Genomic DNA, 18,138 nt, shown 5'->3' on the forward strand with positions numbered 1-18,138 from the left:
AGGCCTGCCATATACAGGGGCGGCTCTAGAAATCAGGCTGCCCCAAGCAGCGCGGTGTGCTGCGCCGCCCTTCCCCGGTCCTGCGGCGGGTCCCCTCTTCCCGTGGCTCCGGTTAAGCTCCCGCAGGCATGACTGCGGCAGGTCAACCGGAGCCCGGGACGAGCGGACCTGCCGCAGGCATGACTGCGGCGGGTGCCGTGGTCCCGCGGCTCCGGTTAAGCTCCCGCAGGCATGACTGCGCCAGGTCCGCCGGCCCACCCTCCCGCCCTCCCCAACGGCAGGGGACGCCCCCTACATTTTTCCGCCCTAGGCACCAGCTTGTTTTGCTGGTGCCTAGAGCCGCCCCTGGCCATATAGGTCACACCACAGCCTGGAATCTCTACAGTGCTGGGGCCCTGCCCCCAACATGCCCCTCCTGCCTCCAGTCCCAACCCTGCTTTGCCAGGTGTTGTGAAGGGATCCTTGAAGACAGCCTTCAGGTGTCCTCCCTCAGTCAGACACAGGGCTTTTAGGGACCCTTTAGCTTGGTAAAAAGATGAGAACAGCATAAAGTGGCCAGAGTGAGGTTGAGAATGTCACCCTCAGTCTACCTTTCAAATATTTGCTGACCATATTTATGCAAAGGAGCAGTAGCAGTCACCACTTAACCAAGCTGTACCTGTTTAAGCATTTTAAATTTCCTCATAGATCATTTCTCTCCGCACGTGGATCCTTTTGGTCATTCTTCTTTGAACTTCCTCCAGTTCCCAATATCTTTTTGTTAATGAAAAGCCCAGGACTAAATGCAATATTCCAGGTTTAGAACTTTCTATGGAGACAATTCTCCCTCCCTGATTTTTGACAGAATGGATATGCAGCCTCTGTCTTTTGCTGCCATGTCACATTGTAAATGTCTTATAGTGACTGTAAGATCTCCTTTTGGTATTAGTCTTTCCCTCATGCTGAATGGATGTAATCATGTTGTTTTCCCCAGTTTCCTCAGACCACTTTTCATTTTTCCAAGATAGATTTCTGCACTGTGGTGAAAAGTGAGCAATTTCTCCTTTGTGTACTCAATGTGTACTCAAAAGAATCTGCATATAGATTGGGTAGATATGGAATAGCAACTAACAATCGCACTTTCATGGATATGTGAAGAGGTTTTTTTCTTTTTGTTTTCAAGGTGACCTTGTCAAGGTCATGTTCTACCTCCTCGCCATTCATCATTTAAACACCGTAATGATATTAGAATGCCCATACTGGATCAGGTAATTAGTCCATGAAGTGTCCTGTACCTGACACCTGAGCTGAGTGAAATGTTCAGCTAGCCTTATAAAAATTACTCCGAAGTCAGCATTGTCTGAAATTGACAGCACTGTTGCCGAGGCCAAGTATTTAGCAAGATTCAAAGAAGGATTGGATGTTTATGTGGCTAACAAGAGTAGCCAGAGTTGTTATAGTTAATGCTCACTAAAAGAGTAGTGGATGGGAGATAAAACGCTCATTTTTCACATTTTAAACCAATCTCCAGTTATTAAGGATTAGGATGAGACCTTCAGGAGAGGGCAGGTTATCCCTTATCTGCCTACTGCAAGGTTCTTACATCTTCCTCTAAAGCATCTTGTGTGGACCACTGTCAGATACAGGATATTGGAATAGATGGACCACGGTTCTGGTCCAGCATGGTAGTTCTTATGTTCCTATGGCTTGAATTTGAATTGTCTATGAATCTGTCATTATCTCTCAAATTTGTTAATCATGGGTTAGCTGTCCTGTGAACTTTCCTCCACACAGCTTCTTCCATAGTCAGTGTGCCTGCCAAGCCCCAAGAAATCCTGGCACCCCAATCCAAAAGGAATCTGAAATAAAAAGGTGGATCTAATGCTGATTTGGTGTGAAGGAGTGTCTCAGGGTAGGCAGAGGCCAGCTGCTGTATGTTCCTGGCGCGGTAAACTAATCTACAGATCTTCATTTGCAAATCCTTATTTGAACTGAATGCTGCAGAGTTCTCATTGTTCTATCTGATGAGCAGTTTAATATCTAATACGGGAGTTCTCAGACTGTGGGTCAGGACCGCAAAATTGGGCCCAGGCTGGTGTTGGCCCTGGGCCCTAGCAAGTCTGAAGCCCAAGCCCCACTGCCCAGGGCTGAAGCCCAAGCCCAAGGTCCACTGCACAGGGCTAAGGTTACATGCCCCCCATCCAGGGCAGAAGCTCTTGAGCTTTAGCTTTGCGCACCCCCCGATGCCACAGCCCCAGGCAGCGGGGCTTGGGAAGGCTTGGTCTTTGGTCCCCCATCCTGGGGTTGTGTAGTAACCATTGTTGTCAGAAGGGGGTCATGGTGCAAGGAAGTTTGAGAACTGCTGATCTAATGCATCTACTATCCTGTGACTACATCGTGCATTTTTAAGGGGATGATCTGGATGATTTAATATGCCTTTCCCGTCCCTATTTTCTGTGATCCTCCAGAGGAAGTCAGAAACCTTCCATAATGCACCACTCCAGTTTCCTTCAGTGCTGCACAAGAAGGGAAATAAATTTCTGGTTTAACACTGCAAGCAATCAGCTGATGCCAGGAATTATGAGGCTAGAATAATATTATCTTTGCATAGCATAATTACCAATATTATTGATGGTCACAAAGTTATCCATATCTTTAAAAATCCAGACACGCTGTGTTTGACCCATTGACCTTCTGGTGTAATGAGTTCCACAGGTGGGCTATCCATTGTATAAATATTTCCTTTTGGTTTGCTTTACATTTATCACCCCTTACTTTCAAAGAGTGTCTCCTTATTCTTGTGTTGTGGGAGCAAGTGAAAGGAAGCACCTGGCCAGTTTTCACTATATCTTTCATCATCCTAGGTATCTTAATCAAGTTCGTAATTTTTTCTCCTTCCCAAACTAATTAACCCCAGTGTTTCAAATCTTTAAACCCAATTCTGTGAACAATTATTCATGTGCATATTGCTATTCTCATTTGAAGTCCCATTGGACTATATATAGGAATAACAACTTGCACAACTGAACACAGTATTTTGTGAAACCCACTCAGCATTTTTATTACTCTTTTCTGGACATTTCCGCTTTCTGTTATCTTTCTTGAACAGATGCAACCAAAGTTGGACACCACAATTAGTCCAATGAATTATAATGCATCATTCTGTTTTGATATCTTTGGCATTGGCATCCTTTTAGAAGAGAAATATTTAATGTAACACTAAGGCTATGTCTACAATACGAAATTAGATCAATTTTATAGAAGTCAATTTTTAGAAATCGATTTTATACAGTCGATTGCGTATGTCCACACTAAGTGCATTAAGTTGGCGCAGTACGTCCTCACTACCATAGCTAGCATCGACTCACAGAGCTATCCCACAGTTCCCGCAGTCTCCGCTGCCCATTGGAATTCTGGGTTAAGCTCCCAATGCCCGATGAGGCAAAAACATCGTCGCAGGTGGTTTTGGGTACATGTCATCAGGCCCCCCTCCCTTCCTCCCTCCATGAAAGCAATGGCAGACAATTGTTTCACACCTTTTTTCCTGGGTTACCTGTGCAGACACCATACCACAGCAAGCATGGAGCCCGCTCAGCTCACCGTCACCATACGTTTCCTGAGTGCTGCTGGCAGACGCGGTACTGCATTGCTATAGATCAGCAGCTCCTTGCCTTCGCGGCAGATGGTGCAGTAGGACTGATAGCCGTTGTATGTCTCCTGGGTGCTCCTGGCAGACCTTGGTGAGGTCGATATGGGGCACCTGGACAGATATGGCTATCTCCTCTTAGAGCACCAAATAGGAGCCAGAGACTTCAGGTCATTCTCTTCTTTAAGTTTCGGCTCATGGAGATTCAGTCCTGCCTGGAATATCATGCGAGCTGGAGGCTTCTGCCTCATGCTGCTCTCCCAGCCGGCAGCACCACGCGGTTGCATCTACCCCAGCCTACCCCTTGGTCCCATGGCTCATGAAGCCTGGACAGTAGTAAAGAGCATTTCAACTATAGGCTGAGCAAGTGCAGAATGGTGGTAGAATGTGCCTTTGAACGTTTAAAAGCTCGCTGGTGCTGTTTGCTGACTAGGTCAGACCTCAGCACAACCAACATTCCCATTGTTATTGCTGCTTGCTTTTGCTCCATAATATCTGTGAGAGTAAGGGGGAGACATTTATGGCGGGGTGGGAGGTTGAGGCAAATCACCCGGTGTCCGATTTTGAGCAGCCAGACACCAGGGCAATTAAAAGAGCACAGCAAGGTGCACTGCACATCAGAGAGGCTTTGGAAACCAGTTTAATGACTGGCCAGGCTTCGGTGTGACAGTTGTCTGTGTTTCTCTTTGATGCAAACCCACCCCCTTTGTTGATTTTAATTCCTTGTAAGCCAACCACCCTCCCCCCTTCTAAATAAAGTAACTATTGTTTTGAAACCATGCATTCTTTCTTTATTAATTAAAAAAAGAGATAATGGACAAGGTAGCCTGGGTGGGGTGGGGAAGGAGGGAAGGACAAGGCCACATTGCTTATTGTAGCTACACTAAAAATCAAACTGTTTGAATGACAGCCTTCTGTTGCTTTGGCCATCCTCTGGAGTGGAGTGGCTGGGTTGCCAGAGCCTCCTCGCCGTGCCCTCTTCCCCCCACATTCTTGGGCGTCTGGGTGAGGAGGCTATGGAACATGGGGAGGAGGGTAGGCGGTTATACAGTGGATGCAGCGGGGGTCTGTGCTCTTGTTGGATTTCCTGCAGCTTCAACAGATGCTTCATCATGTCCGTTTGCTCCCCCAACAGACCCTTCATCAGGTCCTTTGGCTCCCCTATTAGCCTCCACATCGCATCCTGCCTTCGCTCTTCGCGCTCATTTAATTCTTTCCTGGTCTTTGCCACTGAATGCCTCCATTCATTCAGCTGTGCCCTATCAGTGCGGGTGGACTGCATGAGCTTAGAAAACATGTCATCGTGAGTGCGTTTTTTTCACCTTCTAATCTGCGATAACCTCAGGGATGAAGATGATGGGGGGAGCGTAGAAACATTCTACGCTTTACGATTCTGGGGGGACTGCATGGTCACCTGTGCTGCTAAGTGCTGCTAAGTTTGTCACGCTGACTAAACAGGAAATGAAATTCATAAGTTTCCGGGGCTTTTCCTGTGTACCTGGCTAGTGCACTGGAGTTCAAAGTGCTGTCCAGAGAGTTCACAATGGAGCACTTTGGGATAGCTCCTGGAGGCCAATACCGTGGATTTGCCTCCACACTACCCCAAATTCAACCCAGCAAGGTCGATTTTAGCACTACTCCCCTCGCCAAGGAGGAGTACAGAAGTCAATTTTAAGAGCCCGTTAAGTCGACAGAACGGGGTTGGTTGTGTGGACACATTCATTTTAAAATCAACCTAATGCGGCTAAATTTGACCTAACCCCATAGTGTAGACCAAGGTTAAATCGTGGCTTACCTACCATGCATCCTACCAAAGCTTCACAAGCCCTTTCTAGTGGTGCCTACACCATTCCACTTGTAGGTATGACTTTGTGGTAGACTGGTCAGAAATTTGCCAACGGAATAGTTTTATATTGGAAATTTGATGGAGTTTAAATGTTCTACAAGATCATGTTAATTCCATCAAAACTTCTGATGGAAACTTGCCTAGATCTTCCCCTTCCTCAGCTCCCTGAGTCCCCATGGCTCCCTAGGCTCCATGGCTCTCCCTAGGCTTCCAGGCTCTCCATCTGCATAGCAGCTGGCAAGTCTCCAGGCAGCTAGATCCCCAAGGAATCAGGCAGCCTTGAAGCAAGTCAAAAAATTCAATTTTGCTTCTCCCAAAATGAATTAGGCTCCTGCAAATTTCAAATTTTTGGCTTTTCATCCTGATTTCAGATGAAATCAAATTTTTCATGGAAGCAAAATTCTGTTTTTTCTGGTTATCTCCAGCACTGACGAGCGTGTGAGTTAGGAGGACAGTCCCCAAAACATCAGGAGAATCCCCAAAACATCTGTAATGTCTGTGTGTTAATAAAGTGAAATGAAAGGGTGGAGTGCCAGCAAACATGATGATGTATCAGACACAAGTTTCACTTGATGGGCCTGGTCAACTCTGTTATGACTCCCACTGTCGATATTTCTGTGCTGTTTTGTGTACATCTGAAGTGTGCCAATACATCATGAAATTTATTTATTCATTCATTTATTACATGATTATCACTTAAAAATCGAACAATCCTCCTCTGAACATCCCCTCCCCCCCTCAAATTCTTCCTCTGCCTTCTCTTGATGACATTTGTGTAGGAATGGGAAACCAACCTTAGCCTTTTCATGAAACTCATACTGACTTGGGTATTTTCCAAAAATTGTCACACACCTCTGAATTTCCTGTTTATCCCAATTCCAGTAGTACTGAACTAACACAAGAAAAGTTGTTTTTGTGATGTTTATCATTCCACTACTACAGGATATCTCATGAGAGTACTAACTAAAGAGAGTCTGCTAAGCTTCACATAAACACACACATTTTGGGTTGTTTATCTGAACTAGCATTTGAGGTTCATCCCTCACCAATTTTAAATGTATGTTTATAAGATTTACCTCCATATTCTTACATCTGATTCATTGCTCTCAACAGACCCAGGAGAATGTGGACATAACAAATACAATGGAGCGAAGACATTGGGTGTTTTAGTGCCAAGGCAGGTCAGTGAAGTTATAATGACTCTCATCAGCATTCCAACAGCCTGTTGGCATTTCCACTTTCAGTAGAATGGCTCTTAGAATACAAACAATTTTCTTGCCTTTTAAAACACCATGAAATCAAATAAATCCTTGTAAGTTTGATCTTTAAAACCAAAAGCACCAACTGATCAGGATAACCAAGGGGCAGATACATCTGCACTAATGGGATAGTAGCTGGTTGAAGGTCAGATTAAATTCTTCTAGCTAAATAATGATTACAAGTCACAATCAGTTTATGACCAAATTCCACCATAAATCCTTAGAATCTTGGTGGTTTCCCTGTCACTGGTAACACGTTTATCAGTGATCCTCTCATTCTGATGTTATAGTAGCTGTTAGTCATGGACATAAGGACTGAGAGGATGAGCTGGAGATGTCATCCCTTCCTCAGGTAAAACTTTGTTTTCTCATTGCAAACTTATTTCGATGACATTAAAGTACTGTGAAATATGGCTAGCTTTGTCAGATGTTGAGAGTTTGGGAACATTTTATGAAATTTTCATTTATTTTCATGAAATACTTAATTTTCCAGAATGGTCATTTATTGTAAAATACTCAAAATAATATTGCAGAGCTGTTTTGTTGGCTACAGGGGAGGAAGTGACCCTCTTATTCCCTGAATCCCTGAAGCTAGCAAAAAGCCAAAACATAACTGCTGTGCTTTTGCAGTGCATTTTATTGTGATCATTATTTATTTGTGTTACAATAGTGTCTAAAGGTCCCAACTGAGACCAGAACCCCATTATGCTAGTCACTCTACAAACGCATTGAGGGAGAGAGAGTCACTTCCCCAAACAGCTAGCGGTCTAAATAGACAAGACAGAAAGTGGTTGGGAGGGGAACCAGAGAAGTGAAGTGATTTACCCACGCTCACACATCAGGTGACTGACGGTAGTGTCTATCCAGCAGAGCTCATTGCTTCCCTGCCTCCTTCCCAAAGTTCTGGGGTTTGTGTTTTGTTTTGTTGTATTTTGATAAAGTCTTCCACTTCTCAAATGATATAGCTGAAAAATCAGAATCCCTCATGGGTACCTCCCCCACCAATTAGATCCTTCCATCTCAAGACTATTACATACTCCAAACTAGTATGAAAAATACTACTAACATGTGTGTGTATATGAGCAAGACAGAGAGAGAGAGAGAGAGATTAGTGTGTATAGACAAGACATTTTAGATCATTTTGAGTGTTTTCTAGCATGTATTTCTTCCATGAGAGATGGGCTTTGGGTTATGAATCTAAATCCAAGAAGGAAAAAAAAATGTGTAACTCTACTGAATTCTGTTGAATTTATCCCAGGACAACTAAGAAAACCTGTCTGTGCTGATGGAGAGCTATGTAAAATAGTACCTGTACAAATTTTAGAAAGTCTCTTAATATATTTCTGAAAGATTTTTTTCTGTAAAATATGTAGCTATATACAGATCACATGAAGGTGAGGTAGATTTTTATTTGCACTCACTTGAGACGATCTGCAAAATTCACCCATGCTTGGGCCACTTGAGAGGAATACAGACATTGAAAATTCATGCCAACATAATCTTTATACCACATCATCAGGTATTCTGTATATGCAGGGGTGTGTGTGTGTGTGTGTGGCGTGATTTGATTTATTTTTAGTTATGCTGCATACATGTTATAATATAAATATATCTGGATTTGTATGCTCCTTCTTTGTGTAACGTTTTGAGGAAAATTTGACCTTTTTGTGAAGGAGAAGAGGCAGACAGATTTTGTTGTAATAAAACTAGTGACTATGCGAAGCTGCTCAGAGATTTGCGGTGTTGAAATGGTCAGAGTTCCATGATAAAGACAACATATAACCTGGTTCTACAGTCTGTCACCTGGATGTCTCCAGCACCTATGCGGTATGTTTATATGCAGAGTCCGTCCACATCATCTAATAGATGGACATACCTGGTGCATGTATTTTGATTGTGTATCTATCTATGCATTGAATGTAGTCTGGAAAATCCAAAGTAGTTCATGGGTTAATTTGGAATACACTACAAAAAATGAAAATGGAAGACTTGATCATATGACACGACATATGCTGGACATGCTATGTTTGATTATTTTTTTGTTGGCATTAGGCTCCAGCACAAGGACTGGACAATTTTCCTTTAACATAAAGATGAGAGTTTATGTGAGGCATTTTATTTATTCCAGAGTTACCTTTCCTCCTTCCTCACCAAGTGACTTTAATTCTTGGATCCCTTTCATGATGGCATCAGCAGCACTGAGATCGTAATTAGCTTTGCCTAAAATTCAGGGCTGGTTTAAAATATAGTCACTATGGGCCTGTGCATCGGGCCCCAGGGCCAGGAGTCACATGATGAGATCAGAATCTCAGTTTTCCTTTAATTCAAAAAAAAAATCTTAGCCTTCATGAATGTAAAGGCCCAATTTTAATGAGAAAGATGTGCTGATTTAAACTGGTTTAGCTAAAAGGGCGCAAAACATTGAGTGGGCACTTTTATTTAGCTTTAAGAATATCTTATTATTGACTTAAGCTAAATCAAGATAGGGCAAATTCAATCTATGTGAGGCACTCTTAAAATGAAGTGCATGTCTATCCAAGGAGGTTGTACCCATTTAACTGGTTTCCAAAATGACTTAGTTCAGGAGTCGGCAACCTCTGGCACGCAGCTTGCCAGGGTAAGCACCCTGGCAGGCCGGGCCAGTTTTTTTACCTGCCGCATCGGCAGGTTCAGTTGATCACGGCTCCCACTGGCCGCAGTTCGCTGCTCCAGGCCAATGGGGGTGGCAGGAAGCCGTGGCCAGCACATCCCTCGGCCCGCTTCCCACCGCTTCCCACCGCCCCCATTGGCCTGGGACGGTGAACTGCGGCCAGTGGGAGTCGCTATCGGCCGAACCTGCCACTGTGGCAGGTAAACAAACTGGTCCGGCCTGCCAGGGTGCTTACCAATTCCTAACTTAGGGTATGTCTACAGTACAAAATTAATTTGAATTGCATGGAGCTCACGGTAGAAGCAGAATGTATGGGGCTGTGACCCAGAGTGCCCATTTGCCTCCCTGGCTTTTTGGTATGCTTGCCTGAGCTCCTTGATTTTTGTACGACATTGCTCTGTGTCCCTGGAGTAGCCTCTTTCCGTCAGGCCCTGGAGACTTTAGTGTACGTATTTGCGTTCCTTTTTTTGGAATGTAGTTCTGCCATAACAGACTCGTCTCCCCAGCATGCGATGAGATCCAGTACCTCCCGTTCGGACCTTGCTGGGGCTCATCTGTGAATCTGGGACTGCGTGATCTCTTGTGATGCTGGACTCTGCATGGTTGCCTGTGATAGTGGACTGTGCTGATGGTCACCTGTGCTGATGGTGACCAAACAGGAAATGAAATTCAAAAGTTCCCAGGGCTTTTCCTGCCCACCTAGCTAGTGCATCGGAGTTGAGAGTGTTGTCCAGAGCGATCACAAGGGAGCATTCTGGGGTAGCTCCTGGAGGGCAATAACATTGAATTGCATCCACAATACCTTTAACCCGGGATTGCAATCTCGATTTAAGTGCTACTCCACTTGCCGAGGTGGAGTACAGAAATTGACTTAGAGAGCCCTTTAAATCTAAAAAGCCGGTTTGGTCATGTGGACAGGATAATTTTCTTTTCCGAATTAACTTAGCTAATTCTGAAATAACAGACTAGTGTAGACCAGGCCTTAGTTAATAGGTACAACTTTCTTCAGTATTCAAGGCCAAAAGAAAAAGCCTGAAAATGTGAGAGTGTACTTGATCCTAGTGAGTCTGTAGGCAGCCTGAAACAGCAGCTCCAAGAGGTATGCACTAGGGTTGGCCAGAAAACAAGAATTCTGTTTTGCAAAAAACTGAGGATTCAGCATTTATTTTTGTTTCACCTCAGAGTGAAACCAAGACCTTTTGAATTTTTTTGTGAAAAAAGAGAGACACTTCCTTCCTCAAGAGAGCGCTTCTTTGGGATGAGGGGAAAAAAACAAAACAAAGCTGCTCAGAGATTTGCGGTGTTGAAATGGTCAGAGTTCCATGATAAAGACAACATATAAACAAAACAAAACAAAAAAATCCCAACCCCCATATTTACTTTGCTTTTAATGAGAAGGGCCTATGATAGAAAACGTTGTCAGGACCCCATTTATTTACTTTCACAATTAGTAGCAAACTTTGATCGTTTTCTTGAAAATTACTAACACTTCAGGGGGGTGCAGGGCTGGAGCACCCCCGAGGAAAAGTAAAAGTCAACACCTATGCCCCATGGGTAATATAAGATTAAGGTCAAAATTTTTAAACATGGGTGCCTCAGTGCAGACTCCTACACTGATATTTAGAGACTTAAATAAGTGGTGTGTTTTTTTTTTTCAAAAGTGCTGAACACTCATCAGCTCCCACTGAAATCTTGACCAAAGTGCTTAAGCCACAATTCAGCAAGTTACTTAAGCACATGCTGAACTCTAAGCACATGAGTAGGTCTGAGTGAAGTCAATGAGACTGCTCACATGCTTAAAATTAGCTATGGGCTCTATATACCTTGCTAAATCAGGGCCTTAGATTTTATGGTAATGGGTGCTATAGTAAATCCCAAGATAGGTAAAGAGTTAGAAATTCATTTGCAAGTTCTCCCTTTAAGTAGGTGAAGAAATCATTTCTGGATACACTGGTTTTGTATTATATTTGCAATATTAATTGTCTTGTTTGAATAGTACTATTTTTTTCATATCACAACTCTTTTTAAGAAACTATGAATTCCTACTATTAATGGAAAGGTGCAGGGGATCAAGTCTGGATATAGTTTGCTATAGATTTTTAGGTTTCTTCTTGAATCATCTATATATTTTATGTACATAAAGGCATACAGATACAGTTGATAATTTATTACTTAGGAATGCAAATCAAATATTCCCTATGCCCCAGATCTTCAGCTGCTGTAAATCACGAAGTGCCATTATGTCCAGCTGAGCCTCTGACCCTCTATATTTATAGAGCCAAAAGAAGTTTGGTGGTATGCCTTTGGTTCTCTGTTACCGTAACCATTCCCCTTTCTGTGTATTCTGCCGCTAGTTCTGTCTTTGATAACATACCAGAGAAAATAATCCAATAACTATTTAGAGACAGCACACTGCAAAACTGAATTTCACTCCAAGGTGGGGGCTGTGGAGAGAGCAGAAGCTTCTCCCTTCCCATGTTTTATAATTGACCACTCTTTATGATGCAAGAAAGAGAGATTCTGAGTTCAAAGAGGTCTTCAAAATGTGAACCTGTCAGAGCTGCTGCATTATATTTGCTTTGGATGGTGTATTAGCATCTCTAACACAGCATACGTTATTTTGAGTGATAGAGGTCCTACTGTGTAGGATTGGGGAAGAAAAAAACCCTAAAGTTTTGTATTAGTAAGCATGTGACTCAAAAAAGCAATTATCTCATTCTTTAAGGGCTGCAAAGTATAGTTGTAGCTTCTGACGAGAGTAAACTAGATGTGCACAGCTTAAAGGCAAACTGAGGACTTACAGATGAAAAGTTCAAACTTCTCTTCATTCCCCCTCCCTTCTTCACTACCCTTATGATCTCCCAGCAATAGTTTGAGAAAAAATCTGGGGCACTTGTTTCTCTTATTTCTTCTGGGTTGCTGTTTTATCTTCATTTTTGGTAGAGCAGTAATGATATCCAGTGGCTGCTTAGATGAATCACTGATGGATATTCCTTAGGGATATCCCAGAAAAATGCATCCCAGCCAAGACTTATTTCCTCAGTTCACAGTGTGAATTTGAAACATATACGCTGCCAACAGTGATCAACTCCTGTTACTGGTCAAGTTTCTATTATTGTTTCCTTCTGGTCCACTTCTTCAACCCTTCTATTTCCTTCATCCCCACTAGCAATTAATCATTGCAATGAATCTTTACTTGCTCTTGGGGGGAAAAATACACAAGAATTCTTTCCCACCTTTGCATTTTATGTGCAGAATGTTCCAATTCCTTTACTTCTTATATGGCTGCTGGCTTATGCTGTGTTGATTTTTATTTTTTAGCATTTATAGGATTTTTTTTCTTTCTTAGGTACTTTGCAAGAGAAAAAGAGGCCACACATTTTACTCTTGAAAATCTGGGAGAAATGGAGGCATAAACCAATGAAAAATAGAGTACAGATGCTCCCTGGGTTACGCAAGACCTGATTTACGCAAATTCGCACTTATGGAAAAAGTTCCCTAAGCCAGAAATAGGATTTTTGAGTTACGGAAATTTTTGCGTAATATACAGGTATACGTTTCCGACTTACGCAAAATTTGAGTTATGCAAGGCTTTCCAGATGGAACCATTGCTTAAGTCAGGGGGTGTCTATACAAGGAAGATTTGTAGGGGAGGAACATAGTGAGGGGAGGGAGGCTGGTGTCTTTTCTTTCCCCCCTCTTCATGGATTCCAAAAACTTCACATTGAATAGGGTGGGTGCTGTTGTATCTGTTTTTTTTCCTTTAAAATGTGCAAAGTAATGTCTGTAAATATTGCAGGTAGAGATTGAGCTATTCACTCTTCTCACTTCTAGGGCAGTGTTTTCAATCTGGTTCATCCTGATCATGGCCGTTTCCATCTGTGATCTAGTGGTGACAGAAAAAACTCCAAAGAAGCTGTTCCCCAGAAAGGATCTTTCTGTAATCCCTACTACTTCTCCCTACTACAGAATTGCCCTCTTATACAAAGTTCTTTTTTTCCCCCGGCAGGCCTTTTTCAGGCTGTCCATTTAACACTGTCAGAGCAAAGCAGCTGTATCCCAAAGGAAGGCATCACTGGCATTTCCTGGCATTGCATCTTTTGTGTCTTCTAGCAGATAAGTACATAGACTGTTTTCCCTCTCTTACTGTAGAGATGGCACATTCTCACCCTATATGGTAACCATTCAGCAGCCTTTGAGAAAGTAGTTGTTAGTCTCAGTTAATCATATTGTGGACAACTGAATATATAACCGAAACAGCACTACAGCTGGCTCAAAAGGAATTTCCCAATGTGGCACAACCACCCATATAGCCCCACCAGTGTATTAGTGTAGCAGGTTACTAGTGTTTGAAGTATCGTGTCATCAAGAACTGCCCCAAGCAGGGTTAGATTATACAGTAGTTAAAATGCTATTGAACAAGGCCCACTGCAGCTACCTCTTTGTTTACACTAGTGCTTCTCACTGTTATTAGCAGTCTCAGTAAAGAGGGAGAGGACCAAGTAGTCGTGTAGATGGAAACAACATCTCCGTTCTCAGACCACAGACAATCCCTTCAGATTCAAAGCTCTTGAGTACTGGTGAGGAAGCTTATAATGCTGCACTTGTACTGCACTTGTGCTGTAGATAAACTGAGAGATTTATTCTTCAGGGGTACTAATCTAGCCATTCTCACTTGTACAAAATTCACTTTGAAATAAATCAACAGAACGGGCTAATAACAATATTTCTTTAAAAAAAAAACCAAAAAAACCCAAAACTTGTCTTTGGGTATTTAATTGGTGACAAGTTCATTTTGTAAAGAGAAATCATGCCTCACCAATCTATTAGAATTCTTTGAGGGGGGTCAACAAGCACGTGGACAAGAGTGAGCCAGTGTATATAGTATACCTGGACTTTCAGAAAGCCTTTGACAAGGTCCCTCGCCCAAGGCTCTTAAGCAAAGTAAGCAATCATGGGATAAGAGAGAAGGTCATCTCATAGATCAGTAATTTGCTAAAAGATAGGAAACAAAAGGAAGGAATAAATGGACAATACTCAAAGTGGAGATAGATATATAGCAGGGTCCCCCAAGGATCTGTATGGAACCTGTGCTGCTGAGCATATTCATAAATGATCTGGAAAATGGGGGTGAATTGTGAAGCAGTAAAGTTTGCAGGTGACACAAAATTAATCAAGATAGTTAAGTCTAAAGTTAACTGTGAAGAGTTAAAAAGGGATCTCATAAAACTGGATGACTGGGCAAGAAAGTGGCAGATGTCATTCACTGTTGATAAATGCAAATTAATGCACAGTGGAAAACATAGTCCCAACTAGAAATACAAAATGATAGGTTCTAAATGAACTGTTACCACTCAAGAAAGAGATCTTGCAGTCATCGTTGTGTTGTTCTCTGAAAACATCCACTCAATATGCAGTGGCAGTCTAAAAAAGCTAACAGAATGATAGGAATCATTAGGAAAGGGATAGATAGTAAGACAGAAGATATCATAATGCCACTATATAAATCCATAGTACACTCACACCTTGAATACTGTGTACAATTCTGGTTACAGTGTCTCAAAAAGATATATGAAAATTGGAAAAGGCACAGAGAAGGGCAACACAAATTATTAGGAGTCTGGAACAGCTTCCATATGAGGAGAGATTACAAAGACTGGGACTGTTCTTCTTAGAAAGAGACGACTAAGGGGGGATTATGACAGAGATCTATAAAATGTTTAATGATATGGAGAAAATGAATAAGGAAGTTATGACACAGTCCCCTCTCACACTGTGATGCTGTGTCAAGTCACAAACCTCTGGCAGGTACCGCACTTACACAGACATCCACAGGAAGGGACACACCCAGCTGACTTACATGAATGATCCCCCAGCCATGCATAAACCATGAATAGGGATGTTCCAGTCAAACCCCCTCCCCCCCTGCACCAGCTTCCCAGCCATGCACCCCAAGAATTGTTCCATCTTGCACTGGTGAGAAGCCTGGCCAATGTAAGTTTGTTACCCAGTCTGCACTTCCCTCGATGTGGAGAGGACACCACACTAGCCTTTGTAAACTGAGCTGAGATTTCCCAAGCACTTCAACCAAAACATACTATTTTGGTAAAATATAAAACAGATTTACTAATTACAGAAAGATAGATTTTAAGTGGTGATAAGTAGCAAGCGTAGAGATCAAAATTGGTTACTTTAAAAGTTAATTCACAGTCTGATTTCTACAAACTAAACAGGATTTTAATCAAGTAGTGTCTCACCCTACAGATGGTATAAACAGGTCACAGAGCCTCAATACACAGGCTGGGACTCTTTTCCAGCCTGGGACTACTCTCCTCTAGTTCAAAGTCTTTGTCCTCCAGATGTGTTTCCATGTGTTGAGTTGTGGTGGAAATGAGGCCAAGTGATGATATCACTGCCTCTTTTATAGTTTCTTCCAGCTTGCTGGAAAGATCTTTTGCTACGATGTGGGGAACAGGCGGTTTCCATTGGTCAAACAGTCTCCATTGTATATGTAGTCCCTCTGAGAAGTCTCCACTGTATACAGTTTTTGGGATTGTGGATTCTTTCCTTGATGGGTGTTGATGAGCCATTAACCACTTTCAGGCTACTCCATTGTTGTACCTGGAAGGCTGGTTGTGGGTGTTCCCAACCTCACAACATATTTCAGTAACACACACATAGCAAAGCTTCATAACTTCACATACAGTGATAGCACATACAATCCAACAGGATATTAACATTCAACGGCTCAAGACTTTTAAAATGATACCTCACAAGGTATACTTTGTACAAAACGCATCATAATTATATGACAGTGGTGATATGGGGGTTCCAGGGTGCCTCTTTGAGGTATAGAGTATCACAGAAATGTTATTTACCCCTTCACATAACAGACGAACAAGGGGCCACCCAATGAAATTAATAGGCAGCAGGCTTAAAACCAACATAAGGAAGCACTTCTTCACACAATGCACAGTTAGTCTGTGGAACTCATTGCCAGGGGTGCTTGTGAAGGCTGAAAGTGTAATTGGGTTAAAAAAAGAATTAGATAAGTTCATAGAAGAGAGGTCCAACGATGGCTATTAGCCAATATGGATGGTCAGGGATGCAGTCCCATGCTCTGGGTGTCCCCAGACCTCTGACTACCAGAAACTAGAACTGGATGACAGGAAATGAATCACTCAATAATTGCCTTGTTCTGTTCACTCCCTCTGAAGCATCTAGCTCTTTCTCCTGTTGGAAGACAGGATACTGGATGATTCGTCTGACCCAGTATGGTCATTTTTATGTCTTTATGGGACTTCGTCTGTTTGCTTGTAATAAATAAAAATGCTAAGTAGATGTAAATGAATATAAACATTTAGATCAAGTTGGGCAGATGGGTGCAATGGCAGGTGGGTGCCTAACTGCTCTCTGTGCTTTGAAAAACTCTTTCTTGATTCAGTGTTTGTATTTTGAGAAGTGCATAGTTTTTATAGGGATGGGATACAGCAAATATTTTGCTCTTCTACTACAAACAGTATCATGGGACAACCTAATGTAATATGAAAATCCTAATGTGTTTGACAGTCCCATAGCAATACACACGTGCAAAAATGTTAGCAGACCCAAGGCCGCCCGGGGGGGGGGGCAAGTGGGGCAATTTGCCCCAGGCCCTGGGCCCTGCAGGGGCCCCCATGAGAATACAGTATTCTATAGTATTTCAACTTTTTTTTATGGAAGGGGCCCCCAAAATTGCTTTGCCCCGGGGCCTCCTGAATCCTCTGGGCAGCCCTGAGCAGACCCCAACTAAGTAGTTGGCATTGGAGGGGGCTGTGTGATGATCAGAAACTTCCATCTTCCCTATATGAGAGCAACAATGAGGATCATGTTACGCTCCCCCCACCCCGCACACTGAGGATTTTCTCTCTTATGTCTCCTGCTTGAGGCTAAAATGATTGTGAAATGGGAATTATATGTCCCAAGGAATGAGCCAAAATGTAAGAATACAGTACAGTGATTTTTGCTTATTTTAATCAACTCTGTACCACTTTAGTTGCTCACCCTTTGAACAAGATAATTGCTTATCCCATTTTTCCTACCAGAGCTCAAATTAGTATCAACCAGAAAAGAAGTAGAAATTGGCTAAAATAATAAACAAGTCCATATTTGCTAATATATTTGTAACGTCATTGAAATTTCACTACATCAATTAATATTTAGTAGAAGTTCACTTAATGGGTGAAAAATTGTTATTTTTCCTTGTCTCATTTTGGTGTTGTCATTTAAAAACTATCCATCATCAGAATCATTTTGACTCTGTCCAGCCTTATGCAGTTGATGCGCAGAAAGACAAAGGAAAAAGGCTTGCTCTTCCTTTTCTGTATCGCCTTCACCAGCAGTGGATGACATAGTCACAACAAACACGATGCTATCCTTCTCTGTTCTCTCCTCTGATCCCATACAGAGGTCCTTCTGAATGTTAGCAAGAGTCTCAAACTAGTCATGACATATGTCCAGAGAGTGCTCTGTTTCCCTCTTTCCCCTTCTCAGCATCTTCCTTAATATTGTCAGATTATGTTGTAATCTTAAAAACGGCATGGTGGCAGGAACTCTGAACATTTATGTTTTTGCATGCAGCTTACGAAGTCAGGTCCTTGTCCTTTATTATTTTAATAATCACATGTCAGCACACCATCTTTTTGTATTTTGCCTTCAGATACTGAATTAGCTAAGAGGCTGAATCAGAGATGCGGTGTTGGCAGGCACAAACTGAAAA

The sequence above is a fragment of the Mauremys mutica genome, chromosome 2 (genome assembly GCF_020497125.1).
Source record: "Mauremys mutica isolate MM-2020 ecotype Southern chromosome 2, ASM2049712v1, whole genome shotgun sequence".
Classification (NCBI taxonomy): domain Eukaryota; kingdom Metazoa; phylum Chordata; order Testudines; family Geoemydidae; genus Mauremys; species Mauremys mutica.